This window comes from Myotis brandtii, unplaced genomic scaffold (genome assembly GCF_000412655.1).
Source record: "Myotis brandtii unplaced genomic scaffold, ASM41265v1 scaffold185, whole genome shotgun sequence".
NCBI classification, from domain to species: domain Eukaryota; kingdom Metazoa; phylum Chordata; class Mammalia; order Chiroptera; family Vespertilionidae; genus Myotis; species Myotis brandtii.
Genome location: NW_005356870.1, coordinates 10048806 through 10056336, shown reverse-complemented (window position 1 = coordinate 10056336; position 7531 = coordinate 10048806). Strand labels below are relative to the sequence as shown.

The 7531-nt window shown below is 38.9% G+C and overlaps 1 long non-coding RNA gene across 5 annotated transcripts in view; it reads right to left on the bottom strand.

Annotated features, from left to right (window-relative positions):
* The window catches only part of LOC106725736, a 63595-nt gene extending 56323 nt beyond the window's left edge, over positions 1-7272 (bottom strand). For all 5 annotated transcript variants that reach the window (XR_001361666.1, XR_001361670.1, XR_001361668.1 and 2 more), the window contains exon 1: positions 7236-7272. This is a non-coding gene — a long non-coding RNA (uncharacterized LOC106725736). The remainder of the gene's footprint in view (positions 1-7235) is intronic.
* Positions 7273-7531: the final 259 nt, after the last annotated feature.

Below are 7531 nucleotides of genomic sequence, written 5' to 3'. Positions count from 1 at the left end.
CTTGGGTCGATTTCTGGGTTCTCTGTTCTGTTCCATTGGTCTATATGTCTGTTCTTGTGCCAGTACCAGGCAGTTTTGAGAACAGTGGCTTTGTAATATAGTTTGATATCTGGTATTGTGATCCCTCCAACTTTGGTCTTCTTTCTCAAGATTGCTGCAGCTATTCAGGGTCTTTTTTTGTTCCAGATCAATTTTGGAGAGTTTTTTTCTAGGTCTGTGAAACATGCCATTGGTATTTTAATGGTGATTGCATTGAATTTATAGGTTGCTTTGCGTAGTATGGACATTTTAATGATGTTGAGTCTACCAACCCATGAAGACAGTATATTCTTCCATTTGTTTATGTATTCCTCTATCTCTTTTTCCAATGTCCTGTAGTTTTCCAAGTGCATGTCTTTTACCTCCTTAGTTAAGTTTATTCCTAGGTATCTAAATGCTCAAAGTCACTAATCACCTGAGAGATGCAAATCAAAATGACAATGAGGTACCATCTCACACCTGTCAGAATGGTTATCATCAACAAATCAACAAAAAACAAGTGCTGGCAAGGATGCAGAGAAAAAGGAACCCTAGTACACTGCTGGTGGGAATGCAGACTGGTGCAGCCACTGTGGAAAATAGCATGAAGTTTCCTCAAAAAAAAAAATTAAAAATGTAATTCCCATCTGACCCAGTAATCCTACTTCTAGGAATATATTCCAACAAATCAGAAACACCAATCAAAAAGGACATATGCACTTCTATGTTCATAGCAGCACAATTTACAATAGCTAAGATTTGGAGACAGCCTAAGTGCCCATCAGCAGATGAGTGGATTAAATAACTGTGGTACATCTACACAATGGAATACTACACTGCTGTAAAAATGAAAGAACTCTTACCATTCACAACAGCATAGATGGACATAGAGAACATTATGCTAAGCAAAATAAGCCAGTCAGAGAAAGATAAATATCATATGATCTCACTCATTTGTGGAATATAATGAACAACATAAACTAATGAACAAAAATAGATCCAGAGACAGAGAAGCATCGAACAGACCATTAAACTTCTAAGGGAAGGCAGGGGAAGGGAGGTGGGTAAGAGATCAACCAAAGGACTTGTATGCATACATACAGGCATAACCAATGGATACAGACAATAGAGGAGTGAGGGCACATGCTGGGCGGTGGGGCTGGCTGCGAGAGGTCAATGTGGGGAGGGGGAAGGAAACATATGTAATACTATATGTGATACTTTAAGCAATAAAGAACTAAAAGAAGAAGAAGAAGAAAAGCCATAAAAAAAAGCTATTAAATTTTCAATGTAAAAAACAAACAAGCAAACAAAAAAACTATAATGGGTTTTGACTAATGTGCAATGACATATATCTATCATTGTGGTATCATACAGAGATTCACTGCCCTAAAAATCCTCTGTGCTCTGCCTAGTCATCTCTCCCTCCTCCCTGACCTCTGGTAAACTTGTACTGTCTGAACTTTGTACTATCTCTATAATTTTTCCTTTTTCAGAAGAATGTCATATAATTGGAATTATACAGTATGTAGCTTTGTCGGATTGTCTTCTTTCATTTAATATTATGCATTTAAGTTTTCTCTATGTTTTTTTCATGGCTTGATAGTGTCTATCTTAATAACATTTCATTGTCATGGACCATTTGTCAAAACCCATAAAAATGTACAACACCAAGAATGAACCCTAATGACTTTGGGTGAAAATGATGTGTTAATGCAAGTTCATCAATTGTAACAAATGCTTCACTGTGAGATGTCAGTAATGGAGGAAGATGTGCTTATATGAGGACACAGGGTGTATGGGAACTCTCTGTACTTCTTGCTCAATTTAGCTGAGAACCTAATACTATTCTTAAAAAGGTATATTAATTTTTAAGTACTTTTACAAATTTTAAATTGCAATGGCCTGTATATTTTCCAAATCACTAAATAAGGAAGAGACAAATACATAATCAATATAACAAAATACAAAAAAACACAACAAAAATAAATGAAATAAAGAAAATGTATACGACATAAAAGTGAAGCCAAATATATTAATTTTGCCTAAACATCATGAAAATTTGAATAAAAGAATTTTCACATCACATTATTGATAAGAAAGTCAATTATATTAATGCTTTAATTTGCTCTAAGTCAACTTATAAACATGTTTAAATTCAAATAGAATTTCCAGCAAGGATATTTTGTAACATGAGAAATTATTCTAAATTATGTGGTGAATGAATATACAATAAGAACCAATATTATAAAATTAAACTGTGAGATATTTGAAATCATGATGACTATTAGAAATTAAACAAATCTGAAATGACACAAGAATAAACGTGTAAATGGGAGAGAATAGGAAGCAACAGAGACAGACCCAGATGTAAGAATTTACTGTAATAACAGATGACATTTCAAATCACTAAAACCTGAACAATTGTTCTATTTATGGGGTTAGGATATTTGCTCATGATTAGAAAAAAAAGATAGAGTTAAATCACAGTCTCATGCCTTACATTGAAATTAATTCCAATATAAAATATTAAAAAATTATACAAGAAAGAAAAATTAGATCTGGTGGGTGGTGTTGTTTTCTTACCTAGAAAGAGGACATCTTTTAAAATTATAATGTTAAAGAGTAACCATATACAAAGTATGATAAACTATATAAAATGTAAAACACTATATAAAAAGCAAAGACAAACTGAAAAAATTTATAACAAATACATTACACAAAGTTATATTATTCATATAACCATGTATAAAGTAAAATAAAATGTTCATTATTTTATTTGGTATTATAGCACAGAATTCCTTTATTGGTACAGTAAAGACATAGTGCTACTCCTTTAGAAATATTGGTTGATGCAGGGGTGGGAACCTCAGCCAAGGTAGCCCAAACAGCTGAACACTGACCAGCAATCAAATGGTGTTAGCTAAGCCAGGGCTAAGGAATCCTCCCTGGAATGTCTCAAATACCAACAGGGACAGTTGTTACAGAAAGTGTCACTTTCTGTCTAGATACATAGAGAAAGCTGATCTGAAAAAATGATACTGATATGCCAGGACAAGCAGAAACACACACACACACACACACACACACACACACACACACACACGAACACACACATATATAATAACTAGAGGCCCTGTGCACAAAATTTGTGCACGGGGGAGGGGAACCTCAACCTGGTATGCCCCCTCTCCAATCCGGGACCCTTCAGGGGACATTCCTCTCGCTATCTGGGACTGCTAGCTCCTAATGGTTTGCCTGCCTGCCTGCCTGATTGCCCCTAACTGCCTCTGCCTGCTGGCTTGCTCGCCCCCTAACTGCTCCCCTGCTGGCCAGATCGCCCCTAACTGCCCTCCCCTGCTGGCCTGATTATCCCTAACTGCCTCTTCCTCGGCCCCTGCCACCGTGGCTTTGTCCAGAAGGACGTCTGGAAGATGTCTGGTCCAATTAGCATATTACCCATTTATTATAGTACTAGAGGCCCAATGCACGAAAATTCGTGCACCTAGGGGGGTCCCTCAGCCCAGCCTGCACACTCACAATTTGGGACGCCTCAGGTAGGGTCCCTAGGCCTGGCCTGAGATCAGGGCCTATCAGGGCTTTCATTCCCCCAGCTGCAGGCAACTGGCCCACCCCTGCCGCTGCCAATGCTTGCCATCTGTGCAGCACTACCCCCCCTCCCCTGCCACCAGTGACCTCCCTCTGCAGGCGACAGGGTGGAGTGCAATCCCTTGGCTGGCCTAGGACTCCCTCTTTCTTTGCTGGGAGGCAGGGCCAGCCCTGAGAGGGGCTGTCTGCCTACCTGATCATCCCTAACCACTGGCCTGCCTACCTAATCGCCCCTAACCACTCTGCCTGTCTACCTGATTGCTCCTAACCACTCTATTGCTTACCTGATCTCCCCTAACCACTCTGCCTGCCTGCCTGATTGCACCTAACTGCTTGCTTGGGGGTAGAGCCTGCCCTGTGAGGGGCCGTGGTGGTCTGGTCTCTGGTTGTTCTGGTTGCGACACCTCTGGCCTTTTATTATATAGGATAGATAAAAGCACGATATGCAAATTGACCGGACAGCAGAACAACCATCTGGATGACCTTCAGGACAACCACCTATGACACACACTGGCACCAGACCAGCCAAGGCAGGTGCAATGAGATTGGTTGGGGTGCCCCACCATTGCCCCACCATTGCCCCACAGAGGGAGGCCCAGGCCACCCTCTGCAGAGCGATCAATGGAGGGGCTCCACGATTGATCACCCCAAAGAGGGAGGCCCAGGCTACCCAGCCGGTGGTGCTGTGGCAGGTGGGTGGGGCCTCCCTCTGCTGGGCAATTGATCTCAGAGCCCCATGATTGATCATCCTGCACAGGGAGGCCCAGGCCAGCGAAGCAATAGCACCCCATGCCTGTTGCACGCAAAGGGAGGCTACCAGTGGCGTGGGAGGGGAGGACAGCACCACACAGATGGAAAGCAGTGGCAGCAGCAGGGGTGGGGCTAGCTGCCCACAGCCAGGGGAAGGAAAGCCCTTATAGGTCCTGATCGCCGGCCAGGCCTAGGGACCCTATCCAAGGGGTCCCAGATTGTGAGAGGGTGCAGGCCAGGCTGAGGGACACCCCACCTCCAATGCATGAATGTCATGCACCGGGCCTCTAGTAGTACTATAATAAACTCAGCTTTTAGGAAACACAATAGCAAAAATACTCTATTAATATTTGAATGAGCCAAGAAAACAAACGTATATAAACATTCATATATAACCAAAATTCACTGGTAACACTGTGAAAATCAAAACTCACTTAAATAGTGTAAATTACTTAACATTTTTAAAAGTCAAACTTTGCCCTAGCTGGTTTGGCTCAGTGAATAGAGCATTGGCCTGCAGACTGAAGGGTCCCGGGTTCAATTCTGGACAAGGGCACATGCCCAGGTTGCTGGATTGATCCCCAGTAGGGGCATACAGGAGGCAGCCAATCAATTATTCTCTCTCATCATTAATGTTTCTATCTCTCTCTCCCTCTCCTTTCCTCTCTGAAATCAATAAAAAAATATTTTTTAAGTTAAATCTTTCTTATTTTACTGCAAAGTATTCACTGGGGTAGATGAAAGGGATTCTAACTCAGGTCAAAAAGACATTTTGGGAAAACTTTCCCTTTATGAAATTTTACTTAAGAAACTTCACTTTCATTGTTAAGTATCTCTAAGATTTTTCAGTGTCTGGCTTGTTATATAGAACTGTCAATACTTGCTTTAAAGGGAAATTTGAGTTATTTCCATCTATTTTCTCTAAAATATTTAAAGGGGGAGTTAATCCTCATAATCTCTGACTAGGACATATAAATCAAATTCTTCACTTTGTACTCACAAGATTTCCCTTCTGAAGCATATATATTACTACAATTTGTAATGATGGAAGAATTTTATTCCATAAAACCTACATTTGTTTTATAAAGAATTGAAAGGTAATTATCATATTTAAGACAGATAAATTTAATCTTTTCAACATACATATGTTTGAATGATTTGCCAAAGCATTCTAATTTTAAATTGCATTTATCAAATGTATCTATACTTCTATACTAATTCACATGAATAATATATATTTTAAATTATTGAAAATCATGTGTTTTTAATGAGTTTTAACAGTCATTAATATTCTTTATCACATCTCCCCAATGATGAGCTAATCACTGTGTTTATTTGCAGTTAAAAATATAAAATGCATTCCCCATTCTTGATGACTTTGAAACATAACTCTTGGGATATAGTCTCTGTGTGAAATACATAAAATGAATTGCCTGTCAAACAGTATGCAACTTTCCTGTAATGAAACTTTTCTCTACAATAACATCCATCTTCTATTACCTGATGGGCCCAAAATAGTCAAGCCTTCTAACATTGTTAGATGTTATTTATCTTGAACTTGTGCCAGCTTCAGGTACCACAGAAAATGGGCAGGAGGCTGCAAAGAGGACATACCTACACACACATGCACAAAGTCTAACATTATAGAAGAACCTCAGAGGTGGGTAAATATGTTAGGCTTCCCTAGAACAATGCTTTCTTTGACGAGGTCTAATGTAAAGTATGACTGTGGCTTGAGTGAGATGCCAGTCAGAGATAACATAATTCAATTTAGCCGTTATTTATTGTGGATCTAATTTTGAAAATAGTGACAGTGGGCCTATAAGATAGAAAGTCCAATCTAACTATGTGAAGAATATACTGCTAGATATTAGAGTATGAAAGATTGTGTGGAAATTTGTAAAAACATATTGAAATATCTATACTTTTACTTCCTTACTTGAAATTCTTATGGGGTGATTGGGTATGTTGATTTGAATTTTCCCATGAACAAAAATAAATGAATGAGTGAGTGAATGAATAAATAAATGAATAATAAATAAATAGCTCCATAAGATTAATCATTAACTTTAGTTCACATATGCTATAGTTTTTCCCAAACTGTTTTCACTTTTTGAGTTGATTATTATATTTATGATTTGATATCAGCTTTGAACCCCATGATGCCATAGATTTTTTTCCAGCACTTACGGACAATTGATTTTGCTGTTGGCAATATGAAGCTGCCTGTCACATGTAAATATTTTATTCTCATTTGTACGTAAAGCAGATAGGCATCACTTAAATTATTTATAAAGTTGTATTCATTCTGTTAGTTACTGATTTATTATTCTACTTCATATGATGTTAGTAGTCTTGATCCACTAGCTGCCTTATTCACTTCTGTTTGTAGTCTAATTAAGGTAAGCTAGAAGGAAGAGTGGTAGCCAACATGTGCCTAGAATATGAATTTATAATGGCACAATAAGTTTTAAAATAGCTTACAGAGAATATCCTGGCACATGTAGCAAATATACATAATTAAAATTCATTCTTATTTTAATCATATATTCTATAAATTGGGAAACATTTCAATGTGTGAAAAGTAATGACACTTTTGTTAACCAAGAACACATAATTAATATCTCAAGAATGTTGTTTATGTTTGTATCTTTGCAAAATTTAGGGACATTTGGGTAGAAGAACAAATGTTTATAGTCACAGAGGATATATATAATGCTAGTAAGTGGTTTTGACAAGAGAGGGGATTCGTATCGCCTGGATATGCTGTTGCCATAGGTAAGTGGGAACATGATCAGCTCTGTCCTTGTCACTCTCACAGGGCACTATTCAGTTCACAACACTGAGAAAGCACTCACCAGCCTGGTCAGAAGAGAAAGGATACGCTGCATTCCACTGGGTACCAAGCCCCTGTAGGGAAGAGACAGCTCTCATTTTACTTCATGTTACTAGTGTCTAGTTCTAGTCAATGTCCAGAACACAACAGACATCTATACAACTTTCATAGTTGATGTATGTTTCTTTTCCAGCAAGAAGTCCCAGATCTTGGTTCACGTGGGGTGAGCCAGTGCCCAAATCCCAATGGAATGTCAGCACCATCCTCTAGATCAGCGGTTCTCAACCTGTGGGTCGCGACCCCTTTGGGGGTCGAATG